General features: G+C 37.5%; 1 pseudogene; it reads right to left on the bottom strand.

The window, feature by feature from the left end:
- Positions 1 to 20182: 20182 nt before the first annotated feature.
- Positions 20183 to 20438, bottom strand: LOC107141431 (annotated as a pseudogene).
- Between the last annotated feature and the right edge of the window lie 3769 nt (positions 20439 to 24207).

A 24207-nucleotide genomic window follows, 5' to 3' on the forward strand; every position in this document is an offset into this window, starting at 1 on the left:
AACATTTAGAACAAAGTTGATAACTCACAATATTCATTGAATAAATAATATAAGGGACCACAAAGCCTCTAACTCAAAGCTGAACTCCCCCTCTACTGCCATCTGCTTTCCTACACTTGCTCTTTCACTCCAGTTGATACTATTTTTCACCTCTTTAACCGATGCTCAGTAAATGCATTTTGTTTGGTAAGTACAATATATTTTTGTTTTTTCCCATATTTTTATTGTGCACTATAATTATATATAATTGTGGGATTTGTTGTTAACATATTCATACATGCACACACAATAAATACAACAATATACTTTGGCCAATAGTAAATGCATTTTGAATGATAACATTACTATCAGCAAAAAAGGATAAGCCATAGCAAAACCATAGAGCAGATCAAATTTAGGGGCAGTATAGAATGCTGGTCAAGCGCTAGTGTCTGACTGTGGAGACAGATAGGTTTAGATTTAAATTTCAGTTCTTCTACTTTCTGACTGTGTGACCTTGATAAAATCTCCTAACATCTTATGATATAAACACTTCACCCATAAATAAAAGAATAATAGTACAATATCATCTTCGTTGAGTTCTAATGACAGTAAAATGAAATCATGCATTTAAAGCTTTGAACATATTGCCTGACATACAGTATATCATCAGTAAATAACAGCAGTTCTGTTATTCTAAAAAATAGAAGCATTTTAAATTCAGAACCAAGAACTTCTGTTTGCCTGATGGCTATTCACAAAACCTTGAGGGAGGGGAAGTAGGAAAAGGAGTAAATGGTTCCAGGCCCTAGGCTGCTCCATGTGACACATGTAGTTCTTTTTTTTGAACTGGGGATTGAACTCTGGGGCACTGGACCACTGAGCCACATCCCCACCTATTTTGTATTTTATTTAGAGACAAGGTCTCACTGAGTTGCTTAACACCTTACTTTTGCTGAGGCTGGCTTTGAACTTGCAATCCTCCTGCGCCACTGGGATTACAGGCATGCGCCACCCTGCCTGGCTTCTAATTTGTCTTTAATATGCTTGCACTGTTTGATAACATTTACCTATCTTTGATGTTTTCTTTCTCCTACCCATACATGTATATATTCATATTCCAATCCAAAAGTGTACTATTCCAACTATCTGGAAATTTTCTGTGAAACCAATTTTCACTCATATCCTTCACAAGAGTTGTCACATTTTTTTTATAAAACTTGAGAACATATGTTAAATGAAATAAGCCAAACTCAGAAAGTCAAGAGTCATGTTTTCTCTCATCTGTGTAAGCTTAAGAGGAAAAAGGAAAAGAAAGATTGGGGGGATCTCATGAAAATCAAAGGGAGACCAGTAAAGTAGAGGAAAGGGACCAGGGGGAGGGGGGAAGAGGGAAAAGAAAGGGAAAATACTGGGGAATGATATTGGCCAAGTTATATTGTCATACTGTGTGCATATGCGAATGTGAAACAACAAGTCCCACCCCATTATATACAACTGTAATGACCAATTAAAATTGAAAAAATAAAATATTTAAAAAAACAAAAAAAAAAGAGTTGTCACATTTTTAAGGATGATAAACCAAAAGGAACAATATTAGTTTCCAAAGACAGTTTGGCCAATAAGTGATAGTTTTGATTATCTTCTGCTATATAACAAAATTGATCCAAAATTTAATGGCTTAAACATCAGTATTTTACTTGATCATTATTCTGTGGATCAAGAATCCAGGCAGGGTTCAGCTGAGTAGTTAATCTGTCCTAGTGGCATTGACTGGCGTCCCTCATAGGGCTGAGAATTAACTGAGGCTAGAACATCCTCATGAGGGACCCCAACAGGCAGGGTGAATTTCTTACATGACAGCTTGCTTCCCACAGAGAGCATTCCAAGTGTCAAAGGCAAAAGGTGCAGATACCTTAAACCAGAGTCTTAGAAGTATAAATAAAATTTATAGTGGGGCTTTGGTATGGATTGAGCTCCTGCACTAAACAGAACAAACCAAAATGAAGTTACTTATGCTGAACTTTCATGCCACCAGACCAAAAACAAAACAAAACAAAAAAAACCACTAAGTTGTTTATCTGACCTGAGGAGGTCAGGAGAGAGATACTAGCCAGATTTCCAAACAAAAGTCCAGTTTTAGCTAGAATCATAAGAAAGTCCCCTCTGCTTTAACCTTTATAGGGAAAATAACTTTGAAATGACCAATCAGTTTTTTGTCCTCTTTCCGCTTTCCTCAGCCCTTTTCTGTCTATAAAGTCAACTTCCTCTATTCAATTTATAAGAACACTCATTCTGACTTGATGTGGCACAATTCTAGAATTGTAAATAAAAACCAATTAAGATCTTTAAATTAAATTTATGATCATTTTGTCCTTTGACAGAAGTTACATAACACCACTCTTTTATTTCTCTATTGGTCAAGTCACAGAGCCAGCTCTGATACAAGGAGAGGAAAAATAGGAAGGAATTTGTGGCCATCTCTAACCCACCCCGGAAAAGGATGGGATGAAACTAAAATGGAAAAGAGCCTAATTAATTGTCCTAATCATTTTATACTTGTTACTATCAGGAAATTGGAGTTCAAATCTTCTTAATTTCTTTTCTTTCTGCTACGTCTTTCATAAAAATAACCATATCTGGTAACTCTTTCATATACAAGTTTTCTGATAAAATAGTATATGACAAGTTTCAAATTGAATTACATATCCCAACATCCCTGTGTTTGAAGTCTTCACCCAGTACCTTAGGATTTGACTACATTGGAGATAGAGATTTTAAAGAGGTACATTTCAATGAAGTCATTAGGGTGACCCCTAACCCAATAGCTGTAGTCAACTTTCTGTTACTGGGATAAAATACCTGAGATAATAAGCTTATATTTTGCATCATAATTTCAGAAGTTCTAGTGTGTAGCTTATTGGATACATTGCTTTTGAGTCTGTGACAAGTTGGTGCATTATAGTGGGAGTACCAGGCAGAGGAGGCTGCTCACCTTGTAGCCAGGAAGTTAAACAGGGAGGAGAAGCCAAGGTTCCAATATCTCTTCAAAGGCATGTTCTCACTAACCTAATTTTCCCTTAGGGAAAAGGTTTTCACCACCTTTTGGTTGGACTGGCAACCAAACTTTGTGTGGAAATCTGGCTATTATCTGTCTCCTGACTTCCTCAGGTCAGATAAACAACTTGTTTTGTTTTTTTTTTTTTCTTGGTGGCATGAAAGTTCAGCATAAGTAACTTCATTTTGGTTTGTTCTGTTTAGTGCAGGAGCTCAGTCCATAGCAAAGCCCCTCCTATAAATTTTATATACATTAGCACAACAGACTGGCAGTCAAATCTTTAACACATGGACTTTGGTGAATACTTCAAATCCAAATTATAGCAGCTGGTACATTTATAAGAATAGGAAACTTAGACATAGATGTGCATGCACACTAAAGAAAGACCACCTAAAGATAGAGGAAAAAGAAGACATCTATGAATCCAAGAGTAGGTCTCAGAAGAAACCAACCCTGCAGATACCTTGACCTGGGACTTCTAGCCTCCAGAACTGTGAGGAAATAAATTTTTGCTGTTTACATCACTCAGCTTATGGTATTTTGCTACAGAAACCTAACAGACTAATACATATTCTATTAGCGGTAATACACTGTGAGATAGGCAAACGTTCTCATACATTAAAGGCAAACATTCTCATACATTAATACTTCATAATTTCTAGTCCTTTTCATAGATCACATCCACTCACGAAGAAAACAAGCCCTTTTCTATATGGGTCCCAGGACTTCCCAATTCCAGATAAAAACCATTCATCGTATCATAGCTGTTCTTTGAAATAGTATCCTTTTTTCTGTCAGTATATCTTCCTCAATTGGCCCTAGTATGTCATTTTCCATTTGTTTAAAATCTCTGGCTCTTCTGAAGTCTCCAGGTTTCATCATACCATTGCCCCCACAGGCATAAGTCCACCTAAGTAGCATACAGTTGGAGTTAACCTCCATATCCCCAAGTTTCAATATAGATGCTAGCAAAATCTTTAATATCCAGCTCACTTATCTTTACAATAACTCGGAGAAAATGGTAAGACAGCTATTTTTATCCCCTTCATACAAATGAGAAAACCTGAGAGCAACATTTCTCAAAGTATGTTCCACAGAACTCTCATTTAGTGGGATAGATAACTACTGGTTTTTAAATATATAGTGTGAGGACAGTATTTTGATGCAGACAAATTTGAAACAATAGGCTACATAAATCTGGGAAGGATTCCCTGCTCCAGTTCTTCTCAAAGCCTTTCATATGTTATGTACATCATGATTTTCCACACAAATATAGACATTCCTGATACTGGACAATAAAATCCTATCTCCATACCTACTCCATCCTACACTTCCCATCCTACAGAGTGATCTGTAAAACACACTGTTAGAAATTCTGGCTTAAAACTTTGTAGAATTCCCTAAGAGATAAAGCAAACACATGTCTGAACTATGATTAAAACAAATCTCAAGGAGCTGGGGGTATATCTCAGCTGTACAGCAATTACATAGCATGCTCAAGGCCCTGGGTTTGATTCCTAGCTCTGAAAGCAAACAAATAAACAAGGATCTCAGTTACTTTCATTCTAGTCTATAAAAAGATGAATGTGAAATTTGCAAATTAAATTATAAAACAAAATTAAACAGGGGCTGGGGTTGTGGCTCAGTGGTAGAGCGCTCGCCTAGCGTGCATGAGGCACTGGGTTTGATCTTCAGCACCACATAAGTGTAAAATAAAGATATTGTGTCCACCTAAAACTAAAAAATAAATATTTTTAAAAAATTAAACAGAAAAAAATAAATCCCTACAATTCAAAACTAAAATGAAACTAAAGAATCTAAATACAACCTGCTTAGCTACATGGAGAGTAACTATTTCAAGTAACTTTAAAACACAGTAATTTGATGGTAAATCCCTACTGTGAGATACCATAAATTTCTATTAAAATAAATAGCTAGTTGAGGCAGCAGACCAGCTACTCCATAAACTGGTTTAGATGTGGTTTCCCAAAAATACTCATGTGCAAGACAATGCAAGAGGTTCAGAGAAGAAGTGCTAGGGTTAGGAGAGCTTTAACCCAATCAGTGAATTAATCCCCTGATAGAGATTAACTGAGTGGTAACCGAGGTAATAGGATGTGGCTGGAAGAGGTGGAAATTGGGGCATGGCTTTGGATTATTTATTTGTATCTGGCAAGTGGAGACCTCTCTCTCTGCTTCCTGATCACCATGTAAACTGCTTCCTTCTGCCATACTTTTCTACCATGATGTTCTGCCTCACCTTGAGCCCCAAAGAATGGAGTTGGCTGTCCATGTACTGACCTCTGAAACCATAAACCCCTAAATAAACCTTTCCTCCTATAAAGTTGTTCTGATCAGGTCTTTTAGTCACAGCAGCAAAAAAGCTGCCTAAAACACTGAGGCAGGAGGATTGCAAGTTCAAGGCCAGTCTCACCAACTTAAACCCTGTCTCAAAGTGAAAAATAAAAAGGGCTGGGAATGTAGCTCAGTGATAAAGTGCACCTGGACTCAATCCCCAGCACTGCAAAGTTAATTAATTAATATTAGGTAAATTAATTGTTGTTAGAATTGTTATTTTGAACCATTGTTATGTGTAAATCAGGATAAAATGAAGATTTATTTGATATTCAGTTTTTTCTTTTTCATTTTCTTTTTTATGATACTGGGAAATTGAACCCCAGGGTGCTTTACCACTAAGCTACATCCCTAGCCCTTTATTTTTATTTTTTTATTTTGAGACAGTGTCTCACTAAATTGTCCAGGTTGGTCTAAACTTTTGGTCCTCTTGCCTTAGCCTCCCAAATATCTAAAATTACAGGCATATGGGGTTTGGGATTTAGCTCAGTGGGAGAGTACTTGCCTAGCACACACAAGGCCCAGAATTCCATCCACAGTCCCTGAAAAAAAGAAATAGAATAAAATTACAGGCATGTGCCACCACACTGGTTGTGATATTCAAATTCTATCATCCCTAGTATTATCCCTAGTATTTTACTTAGCATGAAAAAAATGAGTTAAGAATGTTAGAAAAAGAACTTAAATATCACTATAAATTAGGAATTTATTTTATTGAATTACTGGAAGGAAGGAAAGAACAAAGGACGATGGCATGATGGTGCAAGCCTGTGAACCCAGCTACCTGGCAGGCTAAGACAGAAAAATGCAAATTCAAGGCCAGTGTGAGCAACACCGTGAGACCCTGTCTCAAAAAAAAAAAAGAAAGAAGGAAGTAGTAAATAAAAAGAAAACTTATTTCCTAGCTGCTATGTTTTAGATATGGTGTAAGTGGGTTCCCCGAGGCATCATACACTGAAATTACATTGTGAAGTAGTAAAAGGTGGAAACTTAATATGACTATGAGGTTTAGAGGTGGGGGTCTGTGGGAGATGATTAGGATTAGATAAAGTCACGGGGTCAAGCCCCCATGATGGAACCCTGGTGGCTTTATAAGAAGGGGGAAGGAGACCAGAAGAGACACACAGACTCACACATGTGCCCTGTCTCTGGTCATGTGATACCCTGCACTGTCTTAGGACTCTGCTAGCAAGAAGGCCATTGCCAGATGCAGCCTTACACCTCCAGAACCATGAATTAAAATAAATCTCTTTTCTTTATATCAGTCTGTGGTATTGTGTTATTAGAAACAGAAAATGGACTTACACACACTCTCTTTCCACATAAAGTAATAGAAATAAAGGCTAACCCAACCACAATGAGCATACTAAGTGTGCAAATTATAACTTGGAAATACTATTTCCTACTAATATAAACTTTGGAGAAATAACTAATTACAGATTTGGAAAAGAAATACGCAAAATTAAACCTAAAATATCTTGTTATACCAGATAGCAAGGAAATTATGACCCAAGCAACCCTAGTGAGGTCATGTCAAAAGGATTTAGAAGCTAACTTGAAAATATTCCATTGGCCAGGCACATACTCAACATCAATAAGCACAGAGACTACAATGGATGGAGACACATAATATATATTGTCTATCAAATTTTCCATGAGTTCATAATGATGCTTTTCTTTGAAAAAAAGAAAATGGAGGAAGCTAGAAAACAGATTCATTATTTTGAAATCTAATAAATAAAGAAAAAGAATAAGGGCTGGGAATGTGGCTCAAGCAGTAGTGCGCTTACCTGGCATGCGTGCGGCCCGGGTTCGATCCTCAACACCACATACAAACTAAGATGTTGTGTCCGCCAAAAGCTAAAAAATAAATATTAAAAAATCTCTATCTCTCTCTAAAAAATAAATAAATAAATAAAACTGTTATTCTCTCTTTCTTATATAAACAATTCTACTGGGTTGCCAAATAAGTTATGTCAAACTAAATTTTAAAAACCAGCCAGAGGGCTGGGGAGGTAGTTCAGTGATAGAGTGCTTGCTAGTATGCATGAGGCCCTGGGTTCAATCCCCAATAGGACACAATAATAAATAAATAAGTACATAAATCAGAGAGAGATTCTCCAAAGAATAAGGATGTTTGGGAATAGCAGAGCATTGCAATTGTGCCATAGCAAACTATAGGCATATTCAAAGAGGCTGAGGCAAGGAGAAGTTTTTTTTGTTTGTTTTGTTTTTGCTGTACTGGGGTTTGAACCCCAGGAACACTTCACCACTGAGCTGCATCCCCAGTTCTTTTTGTTTTTTATTTTGAAACAAGATTTCACTCAGTTGCCCAGGCTCGCCTGGAATTTGCAATCCTCCTATCTCAACTTCCCAAGTAGCCAGGATTATAGGTGTGTGCTGCCACAGTTGGCAAGGGGAAGTTTTTTAAAATAAAAATTAGAAGGATTATATCAGATATTTTGAAACAACAATGCTTGGCCATAATGATTGATAACAAGAGTGGCATTAGCTCAAGGTTGAATGGACAATGTTGGGCAGATGTCCTAGCAGAAGTACTTTTTGTGTAACATTGTTATGGTCTCTCAGCAAGCTTGTGATTCTGGCAGAGTCTTTTGTGGCAGTGATGTATAAAAATTCTTCCTTCATATCATTACCTTTTTTGTTGTTGTAAGAGTGATACAAGGGACTCCACTTCAATTCTGACAGTTTTCACATAACATTTCTCTTTATAAAATATTTGAGCTAGATACCCTACTCTCCTCTCCCCCTTCTCTCCCCTCTACCTCTCAGGTTTTTTCTTCCTCTCCCTTGCACACAAATTTTGTTTCAAATCACAGAGCAGCATTAAAAGTGAAAGGAAACTCTTGGTACTTTAGAAACCAACCTCACATTTATTATTTAAATGAAACTAATAAAGTTAACTTATAATTACTTATGTATATACTCATTGATTTTAACAAATATTTATTAAACAAAAAGCCTGCCCTTGGAGGCTGCGGTAGTGGCTCAGTGATAAAGCGCTTGCCTATCATGTATGAGGCACTCGGTTCGATTCTCAGCACCGCATATAAATAAATAAAATAAAAAAGTCCATTGACAACTAAAAAATATTAAAACAAAAAAAAAAGCCTGCCCTTAAGGAACTTACCAACTAATATCATGTACATTCCAGAAGAATATAAGCATTGTTATTTTTGCTATCAATGTCAGATGCCAGTTGGAATTATTTTCATACATAAACAAATTTATCTACTGTGTATGTGTATATGATAATAGATATAAGAATAATTGTGTTGATATGAACCATAAAAGAAATAATGCTCCTGCTATACAGTTCAGTGTTATTGGAACATAATTTAGCAGCAATTTTAATAACATAATCCATATTTTCTATACATAATATCTAAAAAATATAAATCGACAGAAGAAATATAAATCTATAGCTCCACAGATACAATTTGGTGTAGAAGTCTAAGTTCTATAAAGTCATAAGATTTTAACAGTCTGTTTTTTGAAGTTATTTTAAAAAATTTAGGATAGTGCTTATATCTTTATAGATAAAAAGAGCCTTTAATGTGGCAATATAATGTATTCATTGGTTCATGGACCCCAAACCTCCAAGGAGTGTCACAAATTTACATCTCTCTCAGCCCAGGATTTTGAATTTCAATTTAAATGTACAATATATATTATAACTTAGCCCAAGATAATTTTTGAAGAACTATAAACATCTGTAATTCCCAATAATGAGTAACACCGCTGGGTCAGTGCTTAAGTGGATTTGTAAAGCCAATGTGATAACACAAATGCTGCTTTATTACATTATCTCCAGTGTCTTTCACAACTGAGCGAATTGTCACACTCTATTATGTGGCACACAGATCCATTGGCTTAGAGCTATCATGGTACATGTCTAAAATGGTCCTTGAAAATGAAAATTTGGGCTAAATATAAAGGAGGCAACCTGCCAGTAAGAACTATTCAAACTACAGAGTCTTCCCGAGGGAAATGGCAAGAACTCCATTTTAAAATCATATAAATCAAGATGGTAAGAGGTTCCAACTTATAAAATTTACAGTAAATACATTAAGATTTAAAGTCAGATTTTTAAATAAATTTTTATTTATAGTAAGGAATCAAAGTCCATACCAGAGAAACAGGGTAAAGCCCAAAATAAAAGCTCTGCTTCCTACTTGATTTTTTGCTTTTGTTCACCAAAGTTTTTAAAAGATTGCCAAACTAAAAAGAATTGTCGAGAAAGGGGCAGGAAATAAAATAGGTAGGGTGTGATTTTTATATTACCATTTAGTTTGGTAGGGAATTTGGAGTCTGGCTTTAATGAGAAAGGAGGTGGCAGGATTGTCAATAGCAGCACTCTGCCTTTGGGAACATGGATTTAAAAATCTAAGTGAGGTACCACATGTGCCCAATAATAGCAGCTACTACATATCACCTGAATGATTCTCATAAAATGAAGGAAAGAACCTAGGTACTTTGATGGTGTAAAGGAAAATAATCCTTCCTGGATATGCAGTGAAGACAGGTTTGGAAAAAAAAAAATCTATCTATAAAAAGTTATTTTCTATAATTGATGGAGTTAGTTTTCTGGAATAGGAGCTGAACTGAACAGAACTAAACTGTTATTGAATCCACAGTAGTCTGTTAAGCAGGAGAAGTAACCTCTAGATGCCCTTTCTCTTCCAGGATTTCTTCTGGGATCCAGAGAAGAGGTTTAGGAGGGGTAAAGCAACTTCTACCTTCAATTACAGCACCCAAACCTGCAACCCTAGACAGTGTATGATGAGATTAAACAAAAAAAACTTTTTTTGAAAACCCCTACCAAAGCTGTTGTGTAATGTTGCTTTATTATTTACTTCTCCAATTGTGGAGTGCTCTTGTTTATAATTGTTCTTGGAAAAGATGGAACTACTGCAATACCCTAGGTATACATTTGAGCTGATTGGAAAGGTGGGGCCAAAGAGTACTAAATCCCATTCAAATAAATGAGAAGGGCTGGAAAAGAAAAGTGGGAACAGTCTTTCTCCAAAATAGACCCCAGTGAAATGCAATTACAATTCATCAGTTACCCTGCATTTCCTCTCCAAAGAATTCTACAGAACATTGTGGTTTAAATGAAATGCACCAAAGCTGGTACATTAAACCTAATTTGACTCCTTGGTTTCTCCTTTGCTGGAAGCTTTTGGCTGTGTATATTTCTTTTCCCAAATGAATTTTCCCTGAAGGCATCAGGGAAATGGAAAATCTTTCTCTGGAGGTTCCTTTTCTAATTTTTACCCCTTATTTTTGTGAAATACTCACTTTCTTTAAGTCAATTCACGTGTGAGATTTAATTACATTCTGGTTTTTGTCTAATCTTTCCTTGACATTACTGATTTGATAAAAATCCCCACACAGAGATTTTTTTTTTTTTTGAGTTCTGAGTTCTAAGAACATCCAGATCAAATTTTGGAAAAACTTGTGTTCTTATTTACTTATTTATTTTGTGTGGTGCTGAGGATCGAACCCAGTGCTTCACGCATACTAGGCAAGCACTCTACCACTGAGCCACAACCCCAGCCCCGAAACTTGTATTCTTAATAAAGTTCTCTACTTGCTCAGCACGCTTATCTTACATTGAATTAATAAAGTTTTGGTAGTTGTTTAAATAGATTAAATGTCACCCTTTAAATGGAAAGAGAAGGCTCTACCTAACTGACCTATTTTTCATCTGTGATTTAGAAAAAAGGCGAGATTAGCATGGATATTGCATTTTCAAGGACCTCACCACTATTAAATAGACTGTTAAGTGCATTTTATGGCTGAAGAGTCTGTTCCCAGTTCAGTCTACAAGACGTGTTAAGTTCATCTCTACCTTGCTACATTGAACATTCACTGACTAAAATACTTTCTGTGGATGTAATACCTATGCTCTGTATCTTTTAAGTACATAACTCTAAATATTTTAGGATGAGTAAAATGTAACTCAATAAAAGTCCCAAGAATATATGTTGTCCCTCAAGAAAAATATAGTGTTCATATTTATCTGCTGATATACATGCTTTGCTCCATTAGCACCTGCATATCATAAGGTGACCAGATGTTGAAAAATAACACAGGCACCCATCAACAGGGATCATAAGTCTTATTAAAATCCAGAGAGAAACAACAGCTGGTTAAAACTCCATCCTCATGACAACGCAACTAGTTCTCAGGGTGTAAATGCTGTTAGTAGTAGTTTATAGGTTAATGTTCTGAACTGATAGAATATTTTATCATTCATTTTCACTAAAATATGGAATAACTTTAGCTTTTTTGTTTGTTTGAGAACATCTACTTAGCCATTTATCTTTTTTTATTTAGGTGAATTTGAACACAAAGGAAAATGTCAGTGAAAAACAAAGACAAAAATTAAAGAACTTACATAAAGTAAGCAGTTCTTTTCATGCATCTCCTCCTTTCCATAAGAATACATAGTCATTGTATCGGGGTTAGCAAACCCAGAAAGAAGTGAGTCTTGTTAAAGAAGAATTCTGTTAGAAGGACCACTTGCCTGCTTTTGCTCACTTGATATGTCTGAACTATGATTTTAATTATCTGGTAGCCTCCATCTAATCCAGATACCTATGCATAGTAGTAATTACAGGGATTCTTCAACTCAGAAATTTATGAACCAAAAGATCTTAAGGGTGGAGAGAAGACTATCAGTTCTGAGGGCATCCTGAGGATTTAAGTCTTTTAAGTTCCCCTACTCTAATTTTCTGTGAGGAAATCTTAATGACCCCCCTAATAGATAAAATGTCTCTTTCAGTTCTTCATCCTTTCTGCCATACATACCAGTTTAGAGAGCCAGGCATGGTAGTGAACAAATGTAGTCCCAGCTACTTGGGAAGCTGAAGGGGGAATCACTTGATCCCAGGAATTTGAGACCAGCCTGGGCAACGTAGCCAAACCTTGTCTTAATAATAATAATAATAATAATAATAATAATAATAATAATAATAAACACTCTGCCAGTTGGCATTGCTATAATCAATCTTGTATACTTTCATTCCATTTTGCTAATACCTTCCCTAAAGCGTCTCATTTATTCCTTATCTTTTTATAGTCAGATATACACTTTTACCTGCAACTAGAAATTGAATTTTTTGGGGTACTGGGGATTGAACCTGGGCTTCACACTTGCTAATAAGCACATGCTTTATCACTGACCTATACCAACAGCCCAATCTGATTTCAAGCTTTTTAGGAGGAATTTGTGTTCCTTATTCTTTTTTTTTTTGGAGGAGGAGGATTATGGGGGATTGAACTCAGGGGCACTCAACTACTGAGCCACATCCTCAGCACTATTTTTTTAGAGACTGGGTCTTACTGAGTTTCTGAGCACCTCACTTTTGCTAAGGCTGGCTTTGAACTTGCAATCCTCCTGTTTCAGCCTCCTGAGTTATTGAATTACAGGCATGAGCCGCTGTGCCCGGCTCTTTTTGGTGTTCTTTACAGTTTTCAGCACAATATTTTGAAGCAGGGGTTCACAATAAATAGAGGTTGAATTAATTTAAAAATTCACTAATTCACCAATTTATATTCAAGACTGTATTAATTAAATACTAGGCAGAGCCATTAGAGACTTTCTAAATTCCCAGGGAATCAACAGGATAACTTAGATATACTTGACAATACATTTTGGCTTTTAAAATACTTCAAAAGGAAAAAAATCACATAAGCCCATTTGAACATTTTTGGAAAACAATTTTGATCTAGGTATTTATGACTTGGTATATTGTTTATTCCACAAATACAATAAGATTAGGTTTCTTTAAAAAAAAAAAAGCCCTGAGAAGAGATATGGTAGATAGTTCAAATTCCTGTTTTGCTTTTCTCATAATTGGACTATTTATTTAGTCTTTTCCTTTTACTTGGTTGAGCTATAACCTCTAAAGTTCTAGGAAAGCAGTAGGGCTGACAGTTATTAAGTTTTCTTAATCAAAGATCACTTGTAAGTCTTGTTTGAAAAATGAAGCCCTGCTGTGAAATTTAAAGCACAATACTGGAAGTCAGAAGGTTTCAATGCTGATGCTGCCACTTACCGACTATGTTAACTTATCCAAAACACTTTAAATTTTAAGGCCTGTTTATAAAACCAAACAGTTTCATAGTAGATAATTTCCCAGGTCCTACCAATTCTCAAAATCCTGTGAATGTATTACAATTATCACTGTTAGTTTTTAATTAAGTGGGAAGTTTAATTGAGAAAAGAATAATATGTGCAAGTAGTCCGTTAAAAGTGGTCACAAGCCTGACATGGTGGCTCATCCTAGTTATTCCAGATCCTCAGGAGGAAGAGGCAGGATGATCACAAGACTTAGGCCAGCTTGGGCAACTTAGTGAGAACTTGTCTCAAAATAAAAAGGACTAGGGATATAGCTCAGTGGTATTGCACTGTCTAGCATGTGTGAGGCCCTACGTTTAAACTCCAGCACTACAAAAAAGAAAAAAAAGAAAAAAAAAAAAGCCACAGATTCTTTGCAACTGCTTCCACTAAGAAGTGGAGTAAGAAATCCCCACTCTTTGAACATGGGCTGGCCTTGTGACTTGCTTTAGCTGATAGAAAAGTAAGCAGTGTTGTGTGAACTCCTCTGGAGTCTAGACATCAAGAGGGTTTGCACTGTCTTTGAACACTGGCATATGAAAAAGCCAATCCCATGCTGGAGGCTGGTGGCTCAGAAGAGAGTCGGGGCGGGGGGTGGAAAGTGGGGGAGAGTTACTGGGGATAGAATCCAGGGGTACTCTACCTCTCCATTACATCCCCAGCCCTTTTTATTTTATTTAGAAACAGAGTCTTGCTAAGACTGGCCTTGAACTTGCATAGCTTCCCAAATCACTGGGATTATAGACATGCACCAGGCACCCAGCTAACATCTGAACATTTAAGTAAGGTCATTGTAGACCATCCATTCTCATCTAGTCATCAGATGACTGCAGCCATATAAGTGACCACAGGCAAGGCCAGGAGAAAAGAATAGCTGCCACACACCCTAATTGTTGCCCTCTATACTTGTAACCAAGTAAAATGTTAGATTAGCCATTAAGTTTTGAGGTGGTTTCATATAAGTAATAAACAACTAGCACAATATATCTTCTAAATTTTTTTTTCAGAATAAACAAAAGTATGTCTTCCTTCTTCCCCAAAACTATAGTCTCTATCCTCACTGGACAGCAACCCTCATGGATACATGTTCCACAAACTGCTCTGCATCTGACTACAATTGCTTAATATTAATATGAAACTTACTCCAAAACTTTCATATAAATGGCTTCAGCATATTCCATTCCAGGGATATAGCATAATTCATTTAACCAAGATCCTTCATATGAACATTTAGGTTGTTTCTCTTTCTTGTTATTTACAAACATGGATGCAATGGTCATTTCTGCACATACACATCTGTACGTACATGTAAGTCCTACATAGGAGATGGGGATGGGGATCAAGGAAAGTGCTCCCCCACAGAGAGGTCTGGAGAATACAAACGAACTTCTACTCAACAACCAGAACTAGCAGAGCAGTCCTCAATATCAAAGAGGGTAATCCCTACCCAAGAAAGCTTATGTTTCCCTACCAAAATTACTCTTTACTGTCCTAAGTGCTGTGTGCTTCTCCTGGCACATTAGAGCAAGCTTCTGATCTTTTGCCAAAAGATATAATTGCTAGATCCTTTGCCCAGGGATCTATCCTGTGCCAAGGAGCCTACCCAACTTTCTGACTATGATCTCCAATCTCATAACTTCCTCTCACTGAGGGGAGCTTGCATCCTGACTGGAGGGCCACCAAACAGGTCAATGCCTGGCTTCCTCTATATTATACCCCTAAGAGCTTACTTGATTTTATTCATCTTCCCTGCCACTCAGTTATTGCTCTCTTTTTGCTTTCTGGAGTCCTTCTTCTAGCTTTAATATTCCAGCTTGCACTCCTTATCATTTGTGGGCAGTCATGACTCTCTCTTACAATAAACTCATGAGATCACAGGCCCCAGTAACTGGCTCAAGGCGCATACCAGTGATCCCCAAGTAAAGTCCTTCAAATGTTCTCCTTAGAGAAGCACATCCATTTCTCACTTTCCCAGAATTCCAACATGTCCAATGATGAGAAACCCAGTTTCTAAGGCACTCAATCACTCTGCTACAGGCTGCTGAAGGCAAATGACTCTTAGTACATAGGACCAAAACTTTCCCATGGCCCTTTCTCCCAGATGAGAGGCATCTTCAGTCACTTCCTCCCAGGTTCTACACCTTGACCCAAACTTCTTCTGTTTTCATTGAGGGATTGAACCCATTTATAAAACAAATCAGACTGGAAAAGGAGATACTGTCCTTGCAGCTAGAGATAGCCATTACATCCAAGTTCTGGTCAATGATTTGCAGGAGAAATCAATCACTAAGGTACCCAAGAAGCATTTTGCTTTCCTGACTAAAGGGATTAGATGCAGTGTGTTCAGGCTTTTTTTTTTTTTTTTTTTTTTAAACTCCTGCCCCTTTTTTCCTGCATTAAAATTAAAGTAATATCTGAGGTCTGTCAGCTATTTTGCAGCCATGTGTGATGTATTAGTTTTCTGTTGCCGAATTTTCACAACTTGCTTAAAGCACACACTTATTATACTATAGTTCTGGAGCTCAGAACTTTTCCAACCTCTAAAAGCAGCCCACATTTCTTGGCTGGTGGCCTCTCTCTTTATTTTCAAAGCAAGTAGCATAGCATCTTCAAATCTCTTCCTCTTCCTCTGACATCTGCTTCCAACATATCTCTGTCTCTGACTCTTCCTCCCTCTTATGAGGATACTTTTGGTTATATTGGATTTAATTGGATAATCTAAAATAATCTCCCCATCTCAATATCCTTAACTAAATCACATCTGCAAAGTTCTTTTTGCCATGTAAGGTAATATATTCATAGGTTCTGGGTATTGAGATGTGGATATCTTTAGGGACTATTATTCTGTTTTTCATAAGTAACATGCATAAAGAAAAAAGTTGGGGATGGTGAGACAGAAAGATGGGAAGAGCTCAGCATCTTAATGACATTACTGAATCATAATCTCAACTCTACCTCAATGTTTTCATTGCTTAAGTCACTATTTATTTTTTATTTTATTATTTTTTTTTTTTAGGTACCAGGAATTGAACCCAGAGGCGCTTAACAACTGAGCCACATCCCCAGACTTTTTAATTTTATTTAGAGATAGAGTTTCACTAAATTGCTTAGGCTGGCTTTGAACTTGTGATCCTCCTGCCTCAGCTTCCCAAGCTACTGTGATTACAGACATGCACCACTGCACCTGGCTGCTTAAGTCACTGTTAATCAGATTGTCATTTACTTGCAGCTGAACACATTTTGAGGAAATATTTATGTATGTTTTGGTCATATTGAATTCCCTGAAAGTACCGTACTATTTTGCCTGAGTTATTGCTTTACCTTTCTATACTCTCACATACACCAACCCCATAACACCTCCATTTACCTGGCTAACTTACATTTCTCGTTTTCTTATCTTTTCAGATATGGAAATTACTTTCAAATTTTCAGATGTTTTCTCCGTGCCTACCCAGAGGTCTACCTCTGCTCACTAAATTCTGGTTGTATGTCATTTCTTGGTGTTTCCATTCCAGCCTGATTCTCCCTGAGCATAATGATCTTTACCTATCTAAAAGCTCTTAAAGGCATAGACTGTTGTGCTTTTAGCTGGATTCAGATGTTAAAGACTATCATCAGGAGTCAGTTTCCTTCCATTCCCTCAGATCTGCTTTTGTTTCTCTTGGCTTTGTCCTGGGCAGATTCTTACCACATGGAATAAGAAGGCTGCAGCAGTTTGAGGCTTACCTTTTACCAACTTGGCAACCTTAATGGAAAGAGAGTGTCTCTTTTACATTATTAGGTCAGAAAAAGACCTGGCCTAACTCTCACTGGCCTAAATTAGGCCAGATGTGCAGGATGGGCAAAAGTCACTGATGACCACGAGGGAAGGAGATACACATAGCCTTCTTTTCTTGAGCACTTACTATGTTCCAGACATCAAGCTAAAACATTTTTATTTGTTCTAAAACAGTTGATGGGGATAGGAATATAGTTCGGAAATAGAGCACTCGTGTAGCACACCCAAGTCCTTGGGTTCGATTCCCAGCACCACAAACAACCAAACAAAAACAGAGGAAGGGTTTGAGGAAAGCTGATCAATGCATACTAAGTTATAGTTAGATACGAATAACTTTTAATATGCTATTGCACAATGGAGTGACTATAGATAATGATAAGGTACTATATATTTTAATAAACTCAAAGAAAGGATTTTGAATGTTTTCACCATAAAGAAATCATTGGGATGGGGATGGTTCCCACCTGTAATCCCAGTTACGAGGGAAGCTGAGGAACACAAGATTAAGGCCAGCCTCAGCCTTAGACTCTGTCTCAAAATAAAATCAAAAGGGATAGGGGTGTAACTCAGTGTGAGAAGCCTGAGTTCAATCCCCAATACCAGGAGGGGGGAATAAATATTTGAGGAAATAGATGTGCTTAACCTACTATAAATGTTATATAATGTATACATGTATGGAAAAATCACAAGTATCCCCATTTTCATATACAATTTTTATGTATCATATTTTTTTAAAAAAATTATGAGGGGCTGAAAGAGAAGGATCTCAAGATCAAGACCAGCCTAGGCAACTCAGTGAGACCCTATCTCAAAATAAAAACAAAAATGGGCTGCAGTGTATCTCGGTAGCACAGCACTTGTCAAGCATGTGTGAGGCCCTGGGTTCCATCCCCAGCAAAAAAATAATTAATTAATTAGTTAATTAATTAAGAAAAGAGGGCTAGGGATCTAGCTCAGTAGAGTACTTTCCTCACATGCGCAAGGCCCTGGGTTCAATCCCCAGCACCACAAAAAGAAAAGAAACAGTTGTTGAATATATACTGCATGCTAAGCATGAGAACAAGAAACATAGACCCTGTTCTCAGTGGATTCAAAACTGGGAGGGAGTTTCTAACAATTATATCATTTAATCCTTTCAACAACTATACAGAGGGTGGGGCTATTCTATTCAGTGGTAGAATACTTGCCATCATTCACAAAGCCCTGGGTTCAATCCTAGTCCTACAAAAATTAAAATTAAAATAAATAAAATAAAATAGCATGTAGCATAGGGGGCTTAAGAAACTTGTTCAAAGGTGTATGGTAGTGAGGGCAGAGCTGAAAGTGAACATTTCTCTAAGAGATCTAGCCCTAGACCTAACCTAATATGTACCCTACAGGTGTGGGTGAGAGATGAGGAAAGAGGAGTCCATGCATTGTCCCTAGTGGCTTATAGGGCAAGGGCTATACCAGGAGGTGCTGAAGACCCAGATGAGGCACCCCAAATGAATATCAAGCACAAGTAGAGAAATATGTATGTGAATGAAGGAAGAGAACCCCTTGCATTCTTCAGAAGGGACTTTAGAGACCAATTATATATTTCATTGTTAGCACACATGGGAGTTCATCTTCCTTTGTTCCTTTATTCACCCCTGTATTCATTAAGTTATGGAACCCAAGAACTAGGAGATGATGTGGGTTCATCTTGCCAGAGCCTCTTCCTAATCCAGATGGCAAGCCGACCACTCACTGAGACTGACTTCCCCCTCCAGTGGAAAGCCAACGCCCTCTCAGCACCTCTGAAAAGACCAAGGGACTTATTCTCATTACAGCAGCTTCTGGCTCTTGGTCTTTGTCTTCTAGGTTCTTGGCCTTTATTCTATACTGTTGCTTCTCCTCATCTCAGCCTCATTATTGATTCAAATGCATAACCACCCTATTATACAACTATGAATATATTATTCTCCTACACCTCCTTTTGTACCAAGGAGAAAAAAGTTGGTTAAAAGATTTGTCCAAGATGACTCAGTGGATGAGGGACGGGACTGAGCCAAGAAGTCAGGTTTTCTTTCCCTTCATCATTCTGCCCAGTCATCAGGGACCCTGTGAAAGCAGGTTGGGGTAAGAAAACTTGAGTGGCAGTGCCCATTCTCTCATAAATAGATTGCAACTCTAAGAGTTTTCAAGTCTTCACTACTTATTAATTAGCAGTCTGTTTTAAGTTTTCTCAGGCTGCCATAATAGAACATTGGGTAACTTTAGCAATAGAAATTTATTTTCTCACATTGCTGAAGGCTGGAGTTCCAGACCAATGTTCATCAGGGTCAGTTCCTGGTGAGAGCCCTCTTCCTGACTTGTAGAGGGCAACATTCTTACTGTGTCTAACCAGGCCTTTCCTTGTAGCATGTGGGTGGAGGATGGAGGGATCTAGAGAGATCTTCTCCTATAAGACCACCAGTTCTGTCAGGGCCCCATTTTTGGACTCCATTCAATTTTGTTTCCTAAGGATCATATCTCCAGATACTGTCATATTGGGAGTTAGGGCTTCAACATATAAATGGAGGGAAGGGCACAAGTAGTGCACAGGACAGTTCTATTAAATGTTAGGGGGCGGGAAATGTTTCATCTCAGAAAATATTCTTACTTGCCTTCCCAACTCTTTGTGAAGTCATCATTATGAAAATAATGAACTATGGAAAAACCATTAAGTATCATTAGTAGGGCAGAAGAACTTGTGAATCACCTAACAATTCTTTCTTTGTGTGTGTGTGTGTGTGTGTTCTTTTTCATCAATATGCCACATTTAATAGGTTCACAGTGCTTTTACTTGGCATCAATTATGAGATGGTTTCAAAATTCACTATTACATCAGATCGCGTGAGTACTAATCTCTCCATTCCTTTGGGGCGATTCTGCCAACAGGGGGAAGGTTCTATTAGATTTCAATTTGTTTTGCTGTATTTGTCCATACAGCAATACAGAAAGTGGCTCCTATCTAATACAGCTTGACCATATTTGTCATGGAAATCAGGTGCACATTTCTGGTGACTCTGCCTTGCCACTGTTTGTTGAATGCTTTGAACTTGGAGACGATTTAGTGTGTTTCTGGCCAAGGGAAGAGAAAACTGAAGCAACCGCATGTACTGGTTTGATGCAAATTCGCTCCAGGTACCTTTGCAAAGAACCCTGGAAAAACTATCACCTAACAATTCTCAAGTGCCTACTCTGCACTAAGTATGGTCATAAGCACATATGTATTAACTGATTTCATCCTCACAACCACCTCGTTAGGTAGATCCTATTTTAATTCTCATTTGCAGATGAACAAATGGAAATATCCAACATCACACAACTCATTATTTTTTATTTAGTTTACCCTTCTTAAATGCCTAGAATGATAATTTTAAATTAAAAAGCAGAAACTAAGGAAATTTAAAATTACAATCAACTCAAATCAGCAAGTGCAGTGAATCCTCCTAAATATTTTGGGCTGGGGATGTACATCAGTGGTGGAAAACTTGTCCAGAATGTACAAAGCCCTGAGTTGAATCCCTAATACTTCAAAGAAAACAAGCAAAAAAATATCTTCTAAAGTTTTGAGAATTCCAGCTATTCATGTCATATTAAAGTTGCCATACCTTGCAATTATTAGTAGAATGCTGAATTGGAGTCTTCAAAATAAGACTACTTATTTAAAAAAAAAAATCAAGTATAATTGGGAGGCCATCCTCCCCCCCACCCAAATCAGGAGGACCAACTTATTCAAGTTTGACTGGGACTGCCTTCTCTTCTAGTCCAGAAACCACTCTACTCTTCCAAAGGTGCTTTGGGCCAGATCTTTGTTGTTGGTTTGGGGGGTTTTGTTTGTTTGTTTGTTTTTGCTTAAAAAGAAAGAAAATTACCTTTTTTTTTTTTCTTGTGGCCTCCCTTTTCTGAGATTGTAGATGATGAATTCTAGTTTTAACAGGAGAAAGGAATGGGATTAAAAAGAGAAAATGATCAGAGGGCAAGAGCCTACCCTGCACAGCCCAGATAACTACAGAGAAGCACAATTTTTCTCAGCTGTTGAATCTTGAATTCATGCACAAAATTCTCACCCCAACTTTGAGAATCAGCCTGAACTGAGGCGAGTCCATGACGCCCTGCACAGTTTCTCCCAGGTCAGCTCTCTCTCCCCCATGGCTGGGCATTTTTATATAACTTGGTCAGGTGAGACTCTTAATCCCAGAGTACTTAGGCTTTTGATAGGCAGAGTTCAGTTACTTTCAAAAAAAACCTTCCTTCCTTTGTACTACACTTCAAAAACCTGTTTTAAAACTCACAAACTAAACAGATTTTTTTCCCTCTATGAATTTCTGCTGCAACAAACAATAATACCTAATATTCATTATATTATATAATAAAGACACTACTTCATGAGGTTTAGGTAACAATTTGTTTTTTAAAGAGAGAGAGAATTTTAATATTTATTTTTTTTAGTTTTCGGCAGACACAACATCTTTGTATGTGGTGCTGAGGATCGAACCTGGGCCGCACACATGCCAGGCAAGCGCGCTACCCCTTGAGCCACATCCCCAGCCCTAGGTAACAATTTAATTAAATTTCACTACCTAGTGAAACTTAGTCCCCCAAGAGTGTTTGTGGCCAATGACTGTTGCAAACACTTTACACGCACTACCTCATTTAATCACACAACAGCTTCATGAAGTAAGTATGGTTGTTATCCTCTTGTTACAGATGAGGACATTCACAGTAAGGTTACACAGGTCACTTGGCTAGGAGAGGGCAAGGCTGGATTTCAAGCCAGGCAGTTAGACTCCAGGTCCTGTCCATTCTCCATTCTCTCAGAGAAATAGAGAGATCACAGAAGTTCCAAGAAAAGAATCAAAGGTTAGCTGCAAGTGTCATTCAGTGATAGAGTCTGTGCTTAGCATGTACAAGACCTTGGGCTTGATCCCCACTTCGAAAGGAAGGTAGGAAGGAAGGAAGGAAGGAAGGAAGGAAGGGAGGGAGGGAGGAAGGGAGGGAGGGAGGAGAAGGGAAGGGAAGGGAAGGGAAGGGAAGGGAAGGGAAGGGGAGGGGAAAATACTTGAAGGTTAGTGTTTCAAAAAATTACCATAACTTTCTACTTTGTAATATATTAGGAAAGATGGATTGACAGATGGATCAATGGATGAATGAATGGCTAGATCAATTATGTGATAAAGCAAGTATATTCAAATGTTAATGGCAGAACGGTGAATATTCAGGTATTTGTTATAAAATTCATTTTTCTGTGGTCTAAAATTTTCTACAATATTTTTCCCCAAATATTACTGTAGCATATTTGAAACCTGAGATCCACTCAGGTGATCCTGTCTTCTTTTAAAATTTGACCCCCTTCTGCATTTTCTTCCATATGATAGCACATATTTAAAAAAAAAAAAAAAAAAAACTAGTTGTGGATGGACAAAATAGCTTTATTTTATTTATTTTTTATGTGGTGCTGAGGATTGAATCCAGTGCCTCACATGTGCCAAGCAAACACTCCACCACTGAGCCACACCTCCAGCCTAAGAGCACACATTTAACTACCAAATTGCACAGGAGAGACAAAGTGCCATGGGATTCTGAAACAAGAGTGATTGTAGTGATCTAGCCTGAAGTGTCCCTAACAAATGTCACTGAGTCCTATTTCTATAGATTGTGGCAAGTAGAGAAAAGAGAAGGAGAAAGACTAAATGATATTTAGCACAGAGAAGGCCCCTGTGATAATAATCTGCATTGACATTTTTAAAGGTGGCTTTGTCTGTTACAGCTGCTATAACCAGAGACTATAGTCCTCATAGCCTGTCAACCACAGAAATTCATTCCTCACAGTCTGACATAAAAGCACCTGCAGATATGGTGTCTGTGAGGGCCCTGTTCCTTGCACAAAATTGCCTTCTCACTGTGATCCTCACAAGGTGACAGGGGCGAGGGATTTCTCTGTGGTCTTCCTTTTTTTAAAAATATTTTTTCCTTTACTTGTGTTTTATTTTGCAACCTTTATTTTATTGTATTATACATAATTAAGGTACAGAACATGCTGTTTTGATATACTTACACATTGTGAAAAGATTGCTATGTCAAGCAGATTAAGAGTGTTAATCCCATTCATCTGCTCCCCATGACCTTAGCATCTCCCAAAGACTCTCTACCTTCAAATACCATCATCTTGGGGTTAGAATTTCAACATATAAATTTTGTGGGGAACATAAACATTCACTGCATTGCAGGAGGGAAGTTAGAGACTGAATGCAAATTATTTGCAAATATCTAGATTATACTTCAGGCCCTTAGTATTGTCATAATAATAATAGCTAACATTTGAGTTTGGCTGCAGTGGCACATGCCTGTAATCTCCAGCTGCTTGGGATGCTAAGGCAGGAGGACTGAAATTTGGAAGCTAGTCTGTGAAACTTAGTGACACCTTGTCTCAAATTATTAAAAGGGGTTTGGGGATATGGCTCAGTTGATAGAGTACTTGCCTTGCATGTTCAATCCCCAGCATCACTAAATAGTAGGGCTCAGGATATAACTCAGAGCAACACTGGGTTCAATCTTCAGTACCAAAGCTAATATTGTTGGATGCTTAGTCCATGCCCAGGATTGTTTCAAACACTGTACATGTATCAATTGACTCCAGAAGGGTGCATTTTATTAATGCCCTAGTTTTACTGCCAAAATAACTACAGTCCAGGAAGGTTAAGTAACCTGTGCAAGGTGACACAGCTTTAAGTGAATGAACTAGAATCTGAAATCAGGCCATTTCATTTCTATGTCAATGCTCTTTATTTTTATTTGTTCTTTTTAAATATATGTGACAGTGAATGTGTTTTTTTTTTTTTTTAAAGATTAGCTCTCTGGTTACTTTTTTTTTTTTTTTTT

The sequence above is a fragment of the Marmota marmota genome, unplaced genomic scaffold (assembly GCF_001458135.2).
Source record: "Marmota marmota marmota unplaced genomic scaffold, marMar, whole genome shotgun sequence".
NCBI lineage: Eukaryota > Metazoa > Chordata > Mammalia > Rodentia > Sciuridae > Marmota > Marmota marmota.